Source organism: Mesoplodon bidens (genome assembly GCF_964165515.1).
Source record: "Mesoplodon bidens genome assembly, chromosome: 16".
NCBI classification, from domain to species: domain Eukaryota; kingdom Metazoa; phylum Chordata; class Mammalia; order Artiodactyla; family Ziphiidae; genus Mesoplodon; species Mesoplodon bidens.
In genome coordinates this window covers 37650485-37668899 of record NC_138173.1, presented here as the reverse complement: position 1 = coordinate 37668899, position 18415 = coordinate 37650485, and the positions used below count along the sequence as shown (strand labels likewise).

At 41.6% G+C, this 18415-nt stretch overlaps 1 protein-coding gene across 1 annotated transcript in view; it reads left to right on the top strand.

Moving 5' to 3' along the window:
- Window positions 1-18415, top strand: part of CDH17 (cadherin 17) — a gene marked incomplete at its 3' end in the record, with an annotated part of 94785 nt that overhangs the window by 54135 nt on the left and 22235 nt on the right. The window lies entirely within an intron of this gene.

The window sequence follows — 18415 nt, the reverse complement described above, 5'->3', positions numbered from 1 at the left end:
CTTTTATGGTATTGCTGAGTCCACTGGCTCTTGCTTCATCTCTCCCTTTGTAAGGACTGGGTAGTCTAGAGCCAAAATCTTGATTACCATGATACTTGCTTTTTTTTTTTTTTTTTTTTTTTCTTTTTGCGGTATGCGGGCCTCTCACTGTTGTGGCCTCTCCCGTTGCGGAGCACAGGCTCCGGACGCGCAGGCCCAGCGGCCATGGCTCACGGGCCCAGCCGCTCCGCGGCATATGGGATCCTCCCAGACCGGGTCACGAACCCGTATCCCCTGCATCGGCAGGCGGACTCTCAACCACTGCGCCACCAGGGAGGCCCGATACTTGCTTTTTTTTTTTTTTTTTTTTTTTTTTTTTGCGGTAGGCGGGCCTCTCACTGTTGTGGCCTCTCCCCTTGCAGAGCACAGGCTCCGGACGCGCAGGCTCAGCAGCCATGGCTCACGGGCCTAGCCGCTCTGCGGCATGTGGGATCTTCCCAGACCGGGGCACGAACCCGTGTCCCCTGCATCGGCAGGCGGACTCTCAACCACTGCGCCACCAGGGAAGCCCCCGATACTTGCTTTTTAATAGAGGGTCTTCCCATCCTTCCCTCAATCTACTCCCATCCCCCACTGTGTACAGCTGAAGTTTGACCCTTTCCTCCATGGCTGCCTCATTCATGCTTTAGAGCATGTAAACCGTTTGCCAGATGACTCAATGGGAAGCAGTACTTGTCATCCAATGTAGTTAGAATTAAAAGGGGTCAGAGTTACAGCAATAGAGACTTTGCAGATATGGTTGAATGCTGAAGGTTTGTAGGGCAGTGTGTTGGAGGCTGCAAAAGAAAGCTCTGGAGGAAAGTTTTGACCCAGAATAAAGGAAAGCTGAAGTAGAGGCTTAAAATGAAGACAAAATAGAATAATTTCACAGAAAATGGATAGAAGCACAGGGAGAAAAGTGCTAATGCCGAAGGAAGCCCTGGGGCAGAATCTCAGAAGTCTGATACCATTATGACTATATAACCTACTTCTGACAAAGGGCCTCGCTGGGTTTTAGCTGCGAGGTTTTTGTGTGGACCTACTCAAGACACTAGTATTTTGTGTGAGTCTGACATTTGGAAAAGGTGCCATAACATCTTCCCTCTCTATTCATGGCTGCCTACATGGAGACAAAGAACCCAGAAGGAAAGGCCAATTTTCAGAGTTTGCAGTGGGTGGTCCAGGCAACATACGTGATCTTTTGCAGGAGGTAGGGACAGATAGCTTCTATTCTTCCACAGGCCCAGAGCTCTCTAGGCATCTAAGAGAAGATAAAGCCCTGTCCATCTCAGTATGAATGAGTCCCACATGTCAGTAATTTTTCATGGTGGCTTGTTGTGAATCAACTTAAGTTAATTGGACCATTTGTGGCTAAAGGGCACCTATAGGGAAAAATTGGTAACCTTGATGATTAGCAGTAAGTGAGGGCTGTAAGTATCCTCCCACATGCTCTTGACATGAGGAGGTTTGTTACAGTACAGCAGGCCTCTGGCCAAAATCTTTGTCACATCCTTGTTTTGTTTGTGGTTATATTCCAAGCATCCAGAATATTGCCTGGCACATAGTGGAGGTTCAATAAACATTGGTTGCATTGAATAAATAATTGAATTCTGTGCCATGTACAATTAATAACAAGCAGGGACAAAAATCATCATCCAACTTGTGCTTTAGGCTTGTGATGTCCCAGCTCTCTGTCCCTCAGGCACTGTGGGCACAGTACTCTAGTGAGAGGATTCATCTGACTGTCCACAGAAAAGGTGTTGATACACATAACAGAACTGGCGTCCTGGAACTATGAAGGGTACAAGCTGCTAGACTAGCCAGATGCTACACTCTTGTTCATCTAATGACCAAGAGATATACTATATTTTTAACCAAACTTCATGTCTTCAATACGACTAATATCACAAAACCTCTTTGTAAGATCACTTTGCTAATTAACAAACCTAGTGCAGCTTGAGACAGTGTGAGCTCAAAGCCTGTAGTAGCTGCCTCTAGAGTGTGGATCTCTGATTAGGATCTGTCAAATGCTAAGTGACAGCCAGCCCAGAGGTGTGGATTCTTGATGAGGATACACTAGATGTTAGCCAACTGCCCCTAGGATGTGTGTACTCACATTGACAGATGTATATATTCATACAGTTTTCAGTATTTTAAATAAATTTGACTCTATTATGTGTTTTTTCGTGTGTAGCTTAGCCTTACTTCTAATTCCCTCCCCATTAAGCCATCCATTGCTTCAGAACCATTGTGTTGATCATTTTTAAAAAACTTAAAATCCCAGTGGAGACTAGTTTTATTTCCTAATGTTTTCCTCTTTTTTTTAACATCTTTATTGGAGTATAATTGCTTTACATTGTTGTGTTATTCGCTGCTGTATAACAAAGTGAATCAACTGTACATATACATATATCCCCATATACCCTCCCTCTTGCATCTCCCTCCCACCCTTGCTAACCCACCCCTCTAGGTGGTCACAAAGCACCGAGCTGATCTCCCTGTGCTATGCAGCTGCTTCCCAGTAGCTATCTATTTTACATTTGGTAGTGTATATATGTCCATGCCACTCTCTCACTTTGTCCCAGCTTACCCTACCCCTCCCCATGTCCTCAAGTCCATTCTCTACTTCTGCAACTTTATTCCTGTCCTGCCCCTACGTTCTTCAGAACTATTGGTTTTTTTTTTTAAGATTCCATATATATGTGTTAGCATATGGCATTTGTTTTTCTCTTTCTGACTTACTTCACTCTGTATGACAGACTCTAGGTCCATCCACCTCACTACAAATAACTCAATTTCGTTTCTTTTTATGGCTGAGTAATATTCCACTGTATACATGTGCCACATCTTATTTATCCATTCATCTGTCAATGGATTTAGGTGGCTCCCATGTCCTGGCTATTGTAAATAGTGCTGCAATGAATATTGTGGTACATGTCTCTTTTTGAATTGTGATTTCTCAGGGTATATGCCCAGTAATGGGATTGCTGGGTCATACGGTAGTTCTATTTTTAGTTTCTTAAGGAACCTCCATACTGTTCTCCATAGAGACTGTATCAATTTACATTCCCACCAACAGTGCAAGAGGGTTCTCTTTTCTCCACACCATCTCCAGCATTTATTGTTTGTGGATTTTTTGATGATGGCCATTCTGACCCAGGTGAGGTGATACCTCATTGTAGTTTTGATTTGCATTTGTCTAATGATTAGTGATGTTGAGCATCTTTTCATGTGCTTGTTGGCAATCTGTATATCTTCTTTGGAGAAATGTCTATTTAGATCTTCTGCCCATTTTGGGTTTGGGTTGTTTGTTTTTTTGATATTGAGCTGCATGAGCTGCTTGTATATTTTGGAGATTAATCCTTTGTCACTAGTTTCATTTGCAAATATTTTCTCCTATTCTGAGGGTTGTCTTTTTGTCTTGTTTATGGTTTCCTTTGCTGTGCAAAAGCTTTGAAGCTTCATTAGGTCCCATTTCTTTATTTTTTTTAAAAATTTCCCTTTCTCTAGGAGGTGGGTCAAAAAGGATCTTTCTGTGATTTATGTCATAGAGTGTTCTGCCTATGTTTTTCTCTAAGAGTTTTATAGTGTCTGGCCTTACATTTAGGTCTTTAATCCATTTTGAGTTTATTTGTGTGTATGGTGTTAGGAAGTGTTCTAATTTCATTCTTTTACATGTAACTGTCCAGTTTTCCCAGCACCACTTATTGAAGAGGCTGTCTTTTCTCCGTTGTATATTCTTGCCTCCTTTATCAAAGAAAAGGAGACCATATGTACATGGGTTTATCTCTGGGCTTTCTATCCTGTTTCATTGATCTATAGTTCTGTTTTTGTGCCAGTACCATATTGTCTTGATTACTGTAGCTTTGTAGTATAGTCTGTAGTTGGGGAGCCTGATTCCTCCAGCTCTGTTGTTCTTTCACAAGATTGCTTTTGCTACTTGGGGCCTTTTGTGTTTCAATACAAATTGTGAAATTTTTTGTTCTAGTTCTGTGAAAAATGCCATTGGTAGTTTGATAGGGATTGCATTGAATCCGTAGATTGCTTTGGGTAGTAGAGTCATTTTCACGATGTTTATTCTTCCAATCCAAGAACATGGTATATCTCTCCATCTGTTTGTGTTGTCTTTAATTTCTTTCATCAGTGTCTTATAGCTTTCTGCATACAGGTATTTTGACTCCTTAGGTAGGTTTATTCCTAGGTATTTTATTCTTTTTGTTGAAATGGTAAATGGGAGTGTTTCCATAATTTCTCTTTCAGATTTTTCATCATTAGTGTATAAGAATGCAAGAGATTTCTGTGCATTAATTTTGTATCCTGCTACTATACCAAATTCATTGATTAGCTCCAGTAGTTTTCTGGTAGCATCTTTAGGATTCTGTATGTATAGTATCATGTCATCTGCAAAGAGTGACAGTTTTATTCCTTCTTTTCCAATTTGTATTCCTTTTATTTCTTTTTCTTCTCTGATTGCTGTGGCTAAAATTTCCAAAACTATGTTTTTTTTTTTTAATTTTTTAAATTAGTTTCTGCTTTATAACAAAGTGAATCAGTCATACATATATATCTGTTCCCACATCCCTTCCCTCATGCATCTCCCTCCCTCCCACCCTCCCCATCCCACCCCTCCAGGCGGTCACAGAGCACCGAGCTGATCTCCCTGTGCTCTGTGGCTGCTTCCCACTATCTATCTACCTTACGTTTGGTAGTGTATATATGTCCATGCCTCTCTTTCGCTTTGTCACAGCTTACCCTTCCCCCTCCCCATATCCTCAAGTCCATTCTCAAGTAGGTCTGTGTCTTTATTCCCGTTTTGCCACTAGGTCCTTCATGACTTTTTTTTTTTTTTTAATTCCGTATATATGTGTTAGCATACGGTATTTGTCTTTCTCTTTCTGACTTACTTCACTCTGTATGACAGACTCTAGGTCTATCCACCTCATTACAAATAGCTCAGTTTCGTTTCTTTTTATGGCTGAGTAATATTCCATTGTATATATGTGCCACATCTTCTTTATCCATTCAACCGATGATGGACACTTAGGTTGTTTCCAGCTCCGGGCTATTGTGAATAGAGCTGCAATGAACATTTTGGTACATGTCTCTTTTGGAATTATGGTTTTCTCAGGGTATATGCCTAGTAGTGGGATTGCTGGGTCATATGGTAGTTCTATTTTTAGTTTTTTAAGGAACCTCCATACTGTTCTCCATAGTGGCTGTACCAATTCACATTCCCACCAGCAGTGCAAGAGTGTTCCCTTTTTTCCACACCCTCTCCAGCATTTATTGTTTCTAGATTTCTTGATGATGGCCATTCTGACTGGTGTGAGATGATATCTCATTGTAGTTTTGATTTGCATTTCTCTAATGATTAATGATGTTGAGCATTCTTTCATGTGTTTGGTGGCAGTCTGTATATCTTCTTTGGAGAAATGCCTATTTAAGTCTTCTGCCCATTTTTGGATTGGGTTGTTTGTTTTTTTGCTATTGAGCTGCATGAGCTATTTATAAATTTTGGAGATTAATCCTTTGTCAGTTGCTTCATTAGCAAATATTTTCTCCCATTCTGAGGGTTGTCTTTTGGTCTTCTTTATGGTTTCCTTTGCTGTGCAAAAGCTTTGAAGTTTCATTAGGTCCCATTTGTTTATCTTTGTTTTTATTTCCATTTCTCTAGGAGGTGGGTCCAAAAGGATCTTGCTGTGATTTATGTCATAGAGTGTTCTACCTATGTTTTCCTCTAAGAGTTTGATAGTTTCTGGCCTTACATTTAAGTCTTTAATCCATTTTGAGCTTATTTTTGTGTATGGTGTTAGGGAATGATCTAATCTCAAACTTTTACATGTCCCTGTCCAGTTTTCCCAGCACCACTTATTGAAGAGGCTGTCTTTTCTCCACTGTACATTCCTGCCTCCTTTATCAAAGATAAGTTGGCCATATGTGAGTGGGTTTATCTCTGGGCTTTCTATCCTGATCCACTGATCTATCTTTCTGTTTTTATGCCAGTACCACACTGTCTTGATTACTGTAGCTTTGTAGTATAGTCTGAAGTCAGGGAGCCTGATTCCTCCAGCTCCGTTTTTCGTTCTCAAGATTGCTTTGGCTATTCGGGGTCTTTTGTTTTTCCAAACAAATTTTGAAATTTTTTGTTCTAGTTCTGTGAAAAATGCCAGTGGTAGTTTGATAGGGATTGCATTGAATCTGTAGATTGCTTTGGGTAGTAGAGTCATTTTCACAATATTGATTCTTCCAATCCAGGAGCATGGTATATCTCTCCATCTATTTGTATCATCTTTAATTTCTTTCATCAGTGTCTTATAATTTTCTGCATACAGGTCTTTTGTCTCCTTAGGTAGGTTTATTCCTAGGTATTTTATTCTTTTTGTTGAAATGGTAAATGGGAGTGTTTCCATAATTTCTCTTTCAGATTTTTCATCATTAGTGTATAAGAATGCAAGAGATTTCTGTGCATTAATTTTGTATCCTGCTACTATACCAAATTCATTGATTAGCTCTAGTAGTTTTTTGGTAGCATCTTTAGGATTCTGTATGTATAGTATCATGTCATCTGCAAAGAGTGACAGTTTTATTCCTTCTTTTCCAATTTGTATTCCTTTTATTTCTTTTTCTTCTCTGATTGCTGTGGCTAAAATTTCCAAAACTATGTTGAATAATAATGGTGAGAATGGGCAACCTTGTCTTGTTCCTGATCTTAGTGGAAATGGTTTCGTTTTTTCACCATTGAAACGATGTTGGCTGTGGGTTTGTCATATATGGCCTTTATTATGTGGAGGTAAGTTCCCTCTATGCCTACTTTCTGGAGGGTTTTTATCATAAATGGGTGTTGAATTTTGTCGAAAGCTTTTTCTGCATCTATTGAGATGATCATATGGTTTTCATCCTTCAATGTGTTAAGATGGTGTATCACACTGATTGATTTGCATATATTGAAGAATCCTTGAATTCCTGGGATAAATCTCACTTGGTCATGGTGTATATCCTTTTAATGTGCTGTTGGATTCTGTTGGCTAGTATTTTGTTGAGGATTTTTTCATCTATGTTCATCAGTGATATTGGCCTGTAGTTTTCTTTCTTTGTGACATCTTTGTCTTGTTTTGGTATCAGGATGATGGTGGCCTCATAGAATGAGTTTGGGAGTATTTCTCCCTCTGCTATATTTTGGAAGAGTTTGAGAAGGATAGGTGTTAGCTCTTCTCTAAATGTTTGATAGAATTCGCCTGTGAATCAATCTGGTCCCGGGATTTTGTTTGATGATGTTTAATCAGAGTTTCTATTTCAGTGCTTGTGATGTGTCTGTTCATATTTTCAATTTCTTCCTGTCTCAGTCTCAGAAGGTTGTGCTTTTCTAAGAATTTGTCCATTTTATTGGCATATAGTTGCTTGTAGTAACCTCTCATGATCCTTTGTATTTCTGCAGTGTCAGTTGTTACTTCTCCTTTTTCATTTCTAAGTCTGTTGATTTGAGTCTTCTCCTTTTCTTCTTGATGAGTCTGGCTAATGGTTTATCAATTTTGTTTATCTTCTCAAAGAACCAGCTTTTAGTTTTATTGGTCTTTGCTATCATTTCCTTCATTTCTTTTTCCTGTATTTCTGATCTGAACTTTATGATTTCTTTCCTTCTGCTAACTTAGGGGTTTTTTTGTTCTTCTTTCTCTAATTGCTTTAGATGTAAGGTTACATTGTTTCTTTGAGATTTTTCTTGTTTCTTGAGGTAGGATTGTAGTGCTATAAACTTCCCTCTTAGAACTGCTTTTGCTGCATCCATAGGTTTTGGGCCATCGAGTATTCATTGTCATTTATTTCTAGGTATTTTTTGATTTCCTCTTTGATTTCTTGAGTGATCTCTTGGTTATTTAGTAGTGTGTTGTTTAGCTTCCATGTGTTTGTATTTTTTACAGTTTTTTTCCTGTAATTGATATCTAGTCTCATAGCATTGTGGTCAGAAAAGATAGTTGATATGATATCAATTTTCTTAAATTTACCAAGGCTTGATTTGTGACCCAAGATGTGATCTATCCTGGAGAATGTTCCATGACCACTTGAGACGAAAGTGTATTCTGTTGTTTTTGATGGAATATCCTATAAATATCAATTAAGTCCATCTTGTTTAATGTATCATTTAAAGCTTGTGTTTCCTTATTTATTTTCATTTTGGATGATCTGTCCATTGGTGAAAGTGAGATGTTAAATTCTCCTACTTGTATTGTGTTACTGTCACTTTCCCCTTTTACGGCTGTTAGCATTTTCTTTATGTATTGAGGTGCTCCTATGTTGGGTGCATAAATATTTACAATTGTTATATCTTCTTGGATTGATCCCTTGATCATTATGTAGTGTCCTTCTTTGTCTCTTGTAATAGTCTTTATTTTAAAGTCTGTTTTGTCTGATATGAGAATTGCTACTCCAGCTTTCTTCTCATTTCCATTTGCATGGAATATCTTTTTCCATCCCCTCACTTTCAGTCTGTATGTGTCCCTAGGTCTGAAGTGAATCTCTTGTAGACAGCATATATATGGGTCTTGTTTTTATATCCACTCAGCAGTCTATGTCTTTTGGTTGGAGCTTTTAATCCATTACGTTTAAGGTAATTATTGATATGTATGTTCCTATTACCATTTTCTTAATTGTTTTGGGTTTGTTATTGTAGGTCTTTTCCTTCTCTTTTGTTTCCTGCCTACAGAAGTTTCTTTAGCATTTGTTGTAAGGCTGATTTGGTGGTGCTGAATTCTCTTAGCTTTTGCTTGTCTGCAAGTGTTTTAATTTCTCAGTGAATCTGAATGAGATTCTTGCTGGATAGTGTAATCTTGGTTGTAGGTTTTTTCTTTTCATCACTTTATATATGTCCTGCCACTCCCTGCTAGCTGCAGAGCTTCTGCTGAAATATCAACTGTTAACCTTATGGGGATTCCCTTGTACGTTATTTGTTGCTTTTAATACTTTTTCTTTGTATTTAATTGTTGATAGTTTGATTAATATGTGTCTTGTCATGTTTCTCCTTGGATTTATCCTGTATGGGACTCTCTGCGCTTCCTGGACTTGATTGACTATTTCCTTTCCCATATTAGGGAACTTTTCAACTATAATCTCTTTAAATATTTTCTCACTCCCTTTCTTTTTCTCTTCTTCTTCTGGATCCCCTATAATTTGAATGTTGGTGCATTTAATGTTGTCCCAGAGGTCTCTGAGGCTGTCCTCGAATCTTTTCATTCTTTTTTCTTTATTCTGCTCTGCAGTAGTTATTTCCACTATTTTATCTTCCAGGTCACTTATCCATTCTTCTGCCTCAGTTATTCTGCTATTGTTTCCTTCTAGAGAATTTCTAACTTCATTTATTGTGGTGTTTATCATTGTTTGCTCTTTAGTTCTTCTAGGTCCTTGTTAAAGGTTTCTTTATTTTCTGCATTCTGTTTCCATGGTTTTGGATCATCTTTGCTATCATTACTCTGAATTCTTTTTCAGGTAGACTGCCTATTATTTCCTCTTCATTTGTTTGGTCTGGTGGGTTCTTACCTTGCTCCTTCATTTGCTGCATATTTCTCTGTCTTCTCATTTTGCTTAACTTACTGTGTTTGGGGTCTCCTTTTCACAGGCCGCAGGTTTGTAGTTCCTGTTGTTTTTAGTGTCTGCCCCCAGTGGGTAAGATTAGTTCAGTGGGTTGTGTAAGCTTCCTGGTGGAGGGGACTGGTGCCTGTGTTGTGGTGGATGAGGCTGGATCTTGTCTTTCTGTTGGGCAGGACGTCCAGTGGTGTATTTGGGGGTGTCTGTGAACTTATTATGATTTTAGGCAAACTCTCTGCTAATGGGTGGAGTTGTATTCCGGTCTTGCTAGTTGTTCTGCAGGGGGTATCCAGCACTGGGGCTTGCTGGTCATTGAGTGGAGCTGGATATTAGCGTTGAGATGGAGATCTCTGGGAGAGCTCTTGCTGATTGATACTATGTGGGGCCAGGAGGTCTCTGGTGGCCCAATGTCCTGAACTCAGCTCTCCCACCTCAGAGGCTCAGGCCTAACACCTGGCCAGAGCACCAAGACCCTGTCAGCCACACAGCTCAGAAGAAAAGGGAGAAAAAATAGAAAGAAAGAAAAATAAATAAAATTATTAAAATTATTAAACTAAAAATGTTTTTTAATTATTAAAATAAAAAAAATTTTAAAAAGAAGAGAGCAGCCAAACCAATAAACAAATCCACCCATGACAACAATGCTAAAAACTGAACTAAGATAACCATATAAATCAGAAATGAGTCAGTCGCATACAACAAACCTGAAGTCTACAGTTGCTCCCAAATCAATTTTGGGATGATTCATTGTGTATTCAGGTATTCCACAGATGCAGGGTACATCAAGTTGATTATGGAGATTTAATCTGCTGCTCCTGAGGCTGCACAGAAAAATTTCCCTTTCTCTTCTTTGTTTGCACAGCTCCTGGGGCTCAGCTTTGGATTTGGACCCGCCTCTGCATGTAGATCATCCTCTGGTGTCTGTTCTTCGCCCAGACAGGAGGGGGTTAAAGGAGCTGCTGAATAGGGGGCTGTGGCTCACTCAGGCCAGGGGGAAGGAGAGGTGTGGAATGCAGGGAGAGCCTGCGGTGGCAGAGGCCAGTGTGACGTAGCAACAGCCCAAGGTGCACTGTACGTTCTACCGGGGAAGTTGTCCCTGGATCACAGGACCCTGGCAGTGGCGGGCTGCATAGGGTCCTGGTAGGGGAGGTGTGGATAGTGACCTGTGCTCGCACACAGGCTTCTTGGTGGTGGCAGCAGCAGTCTTAGCGTCTCATGCCCGTCTCTGGGGTCCGCGCTGATAGCCGCGGCTCGCGCCCTTCTCTGAAGCTTGTTTAGACGGTGCTGTGAATCCCCTCTCCTCGCGCACCCCGAAACAATGGTCTCTTGCCTCTTAGGCAGGTCCAGACTTTTTCCCGGACTCCCTCCAGGCTAGCCGTGGTGCACTAACCCCTTCAGGCTGTGTTCACGCCGCCAACCCCAGTCCTCGCCCTGCGCTCCGACCGAAGCCCGAGCCTCAGCTCCCAGCCCCCGCCCGTCCCGGCGGGTGAGCAGACAAGCCTCTCGGGGTGCTGAGTGCCGGTCAGCACCGATCCTCTGTGCGGGAATCTCTCTGCTTTGCCCTCCGCACCTCTGTTGCTGAGCTCTCCTCTGTGGCTCCGAAGCTTCCGCCCTCCGCCACCCTCCGTCTCCACCAGTGAAGGGGCTTCCTAGTGTGTGGAAACCTTTCCTCCTTCACGGCTCCCTCCCACTGGTGCAGGTCCCGTCCCTATTCTTTTGTCTCTGTTTTTTCTTTTTTCTTTTGCCCTACCCAGGTACGTGGGGAGTTTCTTGCCTCTTGGGAGGTCTGAGGTCTTCTGCCAGCGTTCAGTAGGTGTTCTGTAGGAGTTGTTCCACGTGTAGATGAATTTCTGATGTATCTGTGGGGAGGAAGGTGATCTCCTCGCTTACTCCTCTGCCATCTTGAAGGCCCTCTCCCTGATATTTTCTTAATCACAATTCTATCAGCACCTGTTCATCTGAATTACAAATGTGCTAACAGCAGGTGAAATTCACTGAGGAGTGCACACTCCACAACTGAAGCCCCTTGTGCTTCATGAAGCACTTCTGCACACGCTCCTTTTCTTCTCACGCCGACTCTGAGGGAGGCAGAAATAGCCCCGCTGTACAGATGAGGTTCAGCAAGATACAGTCAGTCCCCCAGGGATGGCAGAGTTGGGAACTTGACCCCAGGCTTCTGACTCCCTTCAGGAAATGATTCCTGTTGGGGCCTGGCATTGCCATTTACTAGCTCTGCGACCTTGACCAAATGTTGTAACCTCAGACCTCATTTTTCTGATCTGAAACATTGGTGAAATGGCAGCACCTTCTTGATAAGGACATTGGAGGATTCAGTGTGGAAATACATGTAGAGCTCTTAACACAGCCCCCAGCAGGTAGCAGTCAATTTAATAAATGTCCAGCATTATCTTAATTCTAATTAATTAGAGTGAGGGCAGAAGCCAGGATTCTGCCTGTGGATAGATGTGTTTTCGCTTCTTGCCAAGGGGAGCAAACTTGTCTAATCCAAGAGCCAAATGGTGCCCACTGGGGACTGCTGACTCAGCCTCTCTGTGGGAGGACCTAGAAATCAGTCATTTTAGTGCCCTGCAAAGTGTTTCTCCTTTACTCTTGCATTACTACCACACTTCACTTTTGACACCAGGTTTGTGGGTTTTCCACACATCAAGCCATTATCCAACACCAGCCTGATGTCCTATAATTTAACTCAGTTCTGACACTGTCTACCTGGAGATAGCATCAGACCCCACAGGTTGAGGGCTCAGTCCCACAAGACTCCCCCACCCCACCTCAAAAGTCAATTGCAAGTCCTAGGTTGTCACCTGTACTTCTGACTGACTGGCTAGAAATCAGAGGTTCCCATGACTCTCTCCTTGGGTTGGATCATTTGCTAGAACAGCTCACAGAGCTCAGGGAAACATAGTTATTAATTCTTATTTAATAAAGGATATGATAAGGGATATAGATGAGCAGCCAGATGAGGAGATACATAGGGTGAGGTCTGGGAGGGCCCCAAGGGTAGGAGCTTCTGTCCCATGGAGTTAGGGTGTGTATCACTTTCCCAGCACATGGATGTGTTCACTAACCCCCAAGCTCTCTGAAGGCCTGACTTTGGGGATTTTTACTGAGGCTTCATCATGTAGACATGATTGATCATGAACTCAATCTCCAGCCCCTCTCACCTTCCGGGGATGGGGGGGTGGGGGGCTGAAAGTTCCAAGCTTCTAATCATGGCTTGGTCTTTCTGGTAACCAGCCCCCATCCTGAAACCATCCAAGGAGCCACCAAGAGTCACCTCATTAGGATAAAATGCACTCCTATCATCCAGGAAATTCCAAGGGATTTAGGAGCTCAGTGTCAGGAACCAGGGGCAGAGACCAATATATACATTTTTTACCGTTTCACTTGCCCCTAGTGATGCTTAGGATTAAGCAAGTTTTAGACGTGCTGTCCTCTCTCTGCTTGCTGCCCCAAGCTCTCGCCTGTTGTGTGGTAGATCATCATACTCTTGGGACCAAGCAGGTGTCAGGAGCCAGGAAGGCTATGTCTTTGAACCCTTCCTGGCTCATCAATAACTCTCCTGGCACCCCCTTTCTTGAAATTCAGGAGTTTGTTTTGGCTTTAATGGGTTTTTTTATACAAATTTTGTCACTACTTCATTATGGCTGATCCTTTTTAATTCTTAGTACGTGACTTATTTTTAACCAGCCAGAGTATCATCTGGAAAACAAATGTGCACTTTTTTCTCATCACTGATGACTGGTGAAAATGTTAAATATCCCCAGTCTCAATTCCTTTCCTTCAGCACTTTATCTCTGCTTCCAGGTTGAATCTAAATCATGGGGTTTGACCTTTTGAGCAGTTGTATGCAGAAGAGCGATTGTGGCATGAGCATGTGTTTTCAGCTTACCTGATGAGTAAGTTGCCCAGATGGGCCCGAGGTAATCCCAAGAGGCCGTGAGGGTCTCTTGACTTGGCTTTGCAGGCCTGCCATGTCATGAAAGACAGTATACGTGGTTTGACAAGTCTTGTCCTTGATTATCATTTGCAAATTTAGCATCTTCCATTTCTAATTTTATCCCTGGAAAATTTGGTTCAGTGTTTTTCCTGGTGTGAAAGTTAAGCAGACTGATTGATGACAGGCTGATTCTTCCATTCAGTAAGTGTTTCAGGAGCACTGACACCCTCTCCTAGGAGGGTGACTCCCAAGAGACTGACACTGGTCTCCCTGCCCAGGTCACATGAATTCAAATCCATCCCTCCCATGGCTGCTCCCAGAGTTAACTTTCTACAACACAAATCCACCCCCCCCCCTTGTCAGTCTTGTGCTCAGCACCTCTCTCTGCTCATCATAGATAAAGTCCCAACTTCTTAGCTTGATGTGCATCTTCTCTGTCATCTCTCTCTTCTCTCAGCTTCACATGGTCTGTTCTGGTAACACAGGCTGCTCCTCATCTGCAGATATACCATCTCATTTCTTTACCCCGTCACCTCTGGTGACCGCATGAAGGGATGGAAAAGCCAGGGAGGGGACTTAGGACCTGATGGTAAGAATGGGGGGGTGTGCATCCTCTGCCTGAGCATGTAGAATGCTATGCTGCCTGTCTGAGCTTGGGTGTGGCTGGACCCACAAGGAACAGAGTGCTGTGTTCTTTATCTACACGGCAGGCTTGCTCTGGGGGCCGCTGCCTTCCTGCTCCATCAACCAGACCTTCTCAGTTTGACACCCCTGCCCTTATCCCCTGAGATGATGAATGGGTCCCTGGGAGTCAGACACTCCAGCTTGCACACACCTCCTCACAACCCCCCAGGTGAGCGACCCTTTCAGACCGTGTGGTAGTGATCAAGAGGTCATCATGGGGTTGTGCCCTGCAGGCAGTGGGTGCTTATCTCTATGAAAAACCTCTTTTTTTACATCTTAGTTAGCTTACAAAATTTTATATCCTGTATTTTAACAAAGGTCCATTGATTCTTATTGTCCATCTCAAGTGACCTTGAGTCTTCATACATAATTCTTTCTCTTCCATATGGGCAAACTTTCTATTATACTTTCTTTTGAACTAGAAATTGAGTTGTGATGTCGTGTGTGTTTGTGTGTACATGGAGGAGAGGGTTTCTAGAGAGTGGGGATTTTCTCCAGAATCTCTTTCCCACTGGAGTCTGCAAGGGCTTGAGAAGGACCAAGCCCTTATCATTTTTATCTATCCTAATGGATATACTATGGGCACTGCATGTCAGGGAAGTGATGAGAAGCAAAGAAGAATATAACACAATTCCTCTTCTCAGAGAGCTCATGGTCAATAAGGATCTAGAATACATAACCAAACAATTAGAATCCTGAGTGAAGTATGATGAGATTACAGAGGACATGGAGCTCACTCATGTGGGGATAGAGAGGAAGGTCCAGGGAAACCAATATGGAGAGGACAGCATTGAGCCAATGTTTGACTGAGGGGGAGAATTGTTTCAGATGTTGGGGAAGGGAAGGCCAAGCTAATGCAACCGTGTGTCAGTTTTTCTCTTCATGAGAGGATACTACCATTTTTGTTTCACTGATGAGAAACTGATACAAACTCAAGTTAAAGAGCTGACAGCTCACCAGGAGATCCTGGGTCCTCCAGGCCTAGGAAGAGTGAATAAAACAGTGCAGTTCCCATAATCTATAAGGTGCCTTCCTTCATCTTTCTGAGGTCATGGGTGCCTTTGAGACTCTGACAAAAGCTACATATCCTCTCCCTGCCAAAAGATTCACCTATGAACATATGTATTGTTAAACAACAAAAATTCAATGGAGTAAATTTAAGGGTCAAATTGGCTTTATTAACTACTTCATAAGTCAAGTGTCATCCCATTTAGCAAATAGAAAGAAGCTCCACAAAGCTGAAGAAAAGAAAATATTTCTTAAATGTAGAAAGGGGGCAGACAAAGGAAATTATTAGCAAAGAATGTATTGTTCCAGACAAGCTTGCCCCCCCTAAGGGGAACAAAAGGGCCTATGGGGTGGATTACCTCACTAGTGCTGACCAGATAATTCAAGACTGACTGGTTAAAGGTTGCATTCCTGGAGCAGGGATTGAAACTGCAATAGGTTAGTTATTAAGTTTTGATTTGCTTACATGGGTTTTAGCACAAGTGACTCCATTTTGGACCTGCTGTTTCTTTTTAACAATTTTCCCCTTTTGATCAGACTCTCAGCTTATCTGAGAGATGTGATCAAAATTTAAGGCATTAAATGCCACTACCACATACCTCTCTGTAGTTCTCTCAGCTTCTGTTGATCCTCTGTGTGGTACTCACAAGTCATAATGTTTTTGTTTTTTGCTTAATCTCTGTGATAGTCACAGGCATCAGCTTCAGGTTCACAATTTTTAAGTTGGTCATTCTCTTTGTCTCTCTTCTGATGTTCTAGTCTTAGGGAGACTTTGTAGTTAGCAGTTGTGAGCATGCACTTAATGCTTTTTTTTTTTTTTTTTTTTTTTTGCGGTATGCGGGTCTCTCACTGTTGTGACCTCTCCCGTTGCGGAGCACAGGCTCCGGACGCGCAGGCTCAGTGGCCGTGGCTCACGGGCCTGGCCGCTCCGCGGCATGTGGGATCTTCCCGGACCGGGGCACAAACCCGTGTCCCCTGCATTGGCAGGAGGACTCTCAACCACTGTGCCACCAGGGAAACCCTGCATTTAATGCTTTTGAGAGAATACAGCACATGAGGGAGAGTACTCTGATTCTAACAAGCAGGATAATTCCCAATGTTTGGAGTGCACTTTGGAGCCATGGTCCCCAAGACCCAAACCAATCAAATCAAATAAGTAAAAGAAAGAGTCCATTGCAGGAGTCACCCTTTTAAGCTAAGAGGAGTGGCTTGCTCAGTGATCTTATGGAACTGAATTTCAGCTTCCCCAGAAGTGTTACTCCAGATGCAGCAGGTGGTGTTGGCCACAGTGCAGACACCTCCTTGCTCAGCTAAAAGAGAATCAAGGGCTATATTATTATCAAGAACAACTTTGGCCAGAAAGTCTAAAGATTTTTTTTGTTGGACAGCTATTGCTCTAACAGAGAATTTTTCAATATGTTTCAATATTTTCAAGAGTTAAGGAAAGGTTCCTGATCTAGTCTCATTTACATATACTCTTTTTTTCTCTCTCTCATTTACATATACTCTTAACCGGGGAAGTATGGCCCTGTTAAAGGAAGTGAATCCTGAATCATGAATACCTCTTGATAATTCCTTTCTAACTCAATGATGTAAATCCAGGGGAGTCAACCAATGAGGTGTCTCAGTTTGTGAACAGTTAGGGGAACAGTCAGGTAACCTAAGAGACATTGCCTGATATGTACCAGCCGTCTAGGTACATAAGAAGAATGACAACCACCACAGACAAAGATAAATCCTGTCGGGACACAAATCACTTCCACCAAGGTGGCACTGTTAATAGATTCACTTGCAGGGATAGTTGCATTTGCCTGTTCAAGCTAGATGTCAGTTAGGTTTTCTCCTAGCCTGAAATAGTAATTGTTTTAAATTTCAGAGGTTACCTCCCTTAGCAATGGCCTGGAAGATACAGATGGTGGTGTTACCTTTCCAGGCCAATGCCAGAGTAAAAGAAAGGGAAAGAAAAAAAAAGTTTCTTGTTCAGTTGAAGTGTGAAGTCTTGATGTGGTGTCTTGGAAGGAAGCATCTACCTCAGTGTCAGCTACTTCTCTTCCCAGTCAATTTGATTTGGAGATTTCCAGCATTTGTATAGGACCAGATGTCAGGTGGAGTCTTCTTCAGCTGTGAGATGTGTATCCAAGGTTTAAGACCCTGAAGTTTGGCTGCCATCTGGGTAGTGAGGAGGACCTGGTATAGTCCCTTCCAAGGAGATTCAAGGGCAGTCTTTGTTCTTAGTGATTCCAATTCAGAAGGGTGGGAGAAAATTGGAAACATTAGTTTGGAAAGTTGTAGCCAGATGTTTGAGGAAAGTAGAAGAATTCAGGATCCAGTCCAGTTTACAGGTATATAACAAATCCTTAAAGACAATTAGCAGGATTAGAATCTAATATAGATAAAGGTACAAACATAATTTATTAAGCAGTTAATAAATTTAAGCAGTTATTCCTGTTTTTTTAAAAAAAAATCTTTTTAAGGATAATCCCACTAAAACTTAATTTGTTTGCATTAAATTTGCCTTGATTATTTACATAAGTGCAGCAAGAATAGTGATTGACTATATAAGCTCTTTTTAAGGTTGCTTTGCTGGAACCTTGGAAGCAAGGTACTCTCTGAGTCTATGTACATCTCTCTCAAATGTGACAATTCAGTCCAAGCCTTGGTAATATGGTCAATGTTTCCAGTTGTGTTCCATTACAGGAGAACAGATTCTTATTGAACTTATGTGAATGACTACCTATGTTGCCATGAAAAGAATACATTAAGAGTTTCTGAATTCTGGAGAGATCATGTAGAAAAAAATGTCATTTTTGTTTACAAAGGTATAGTGTATCAGTTGCTGTAAGTCATAGATTGCTTAAGAGACAAGATTTCTTTAAATCTGGAAAACCAAAGCATTAAGGAAACAGCAGTGTTTTAAAAGTCATACAAATTATAATCAATCATCCTCCTCAGTTTATTTAATCCAATGTAATTAATACTTGCTCTATTTGAATCTAGTTTTTCCACTAGTTCTGGAAATTCTTACTCAGTTTAGTTTTTATGATCTTAAAATGACCAGAAACCTGTATTCTAGAATACCTGTCAGAGTCCTTTTTACGGATTTCTCTGAAGATGAAGCAATTTTGTAGGAACATTTTTGCAAAAGCATTAGAATAAAAAAATTAACTATCT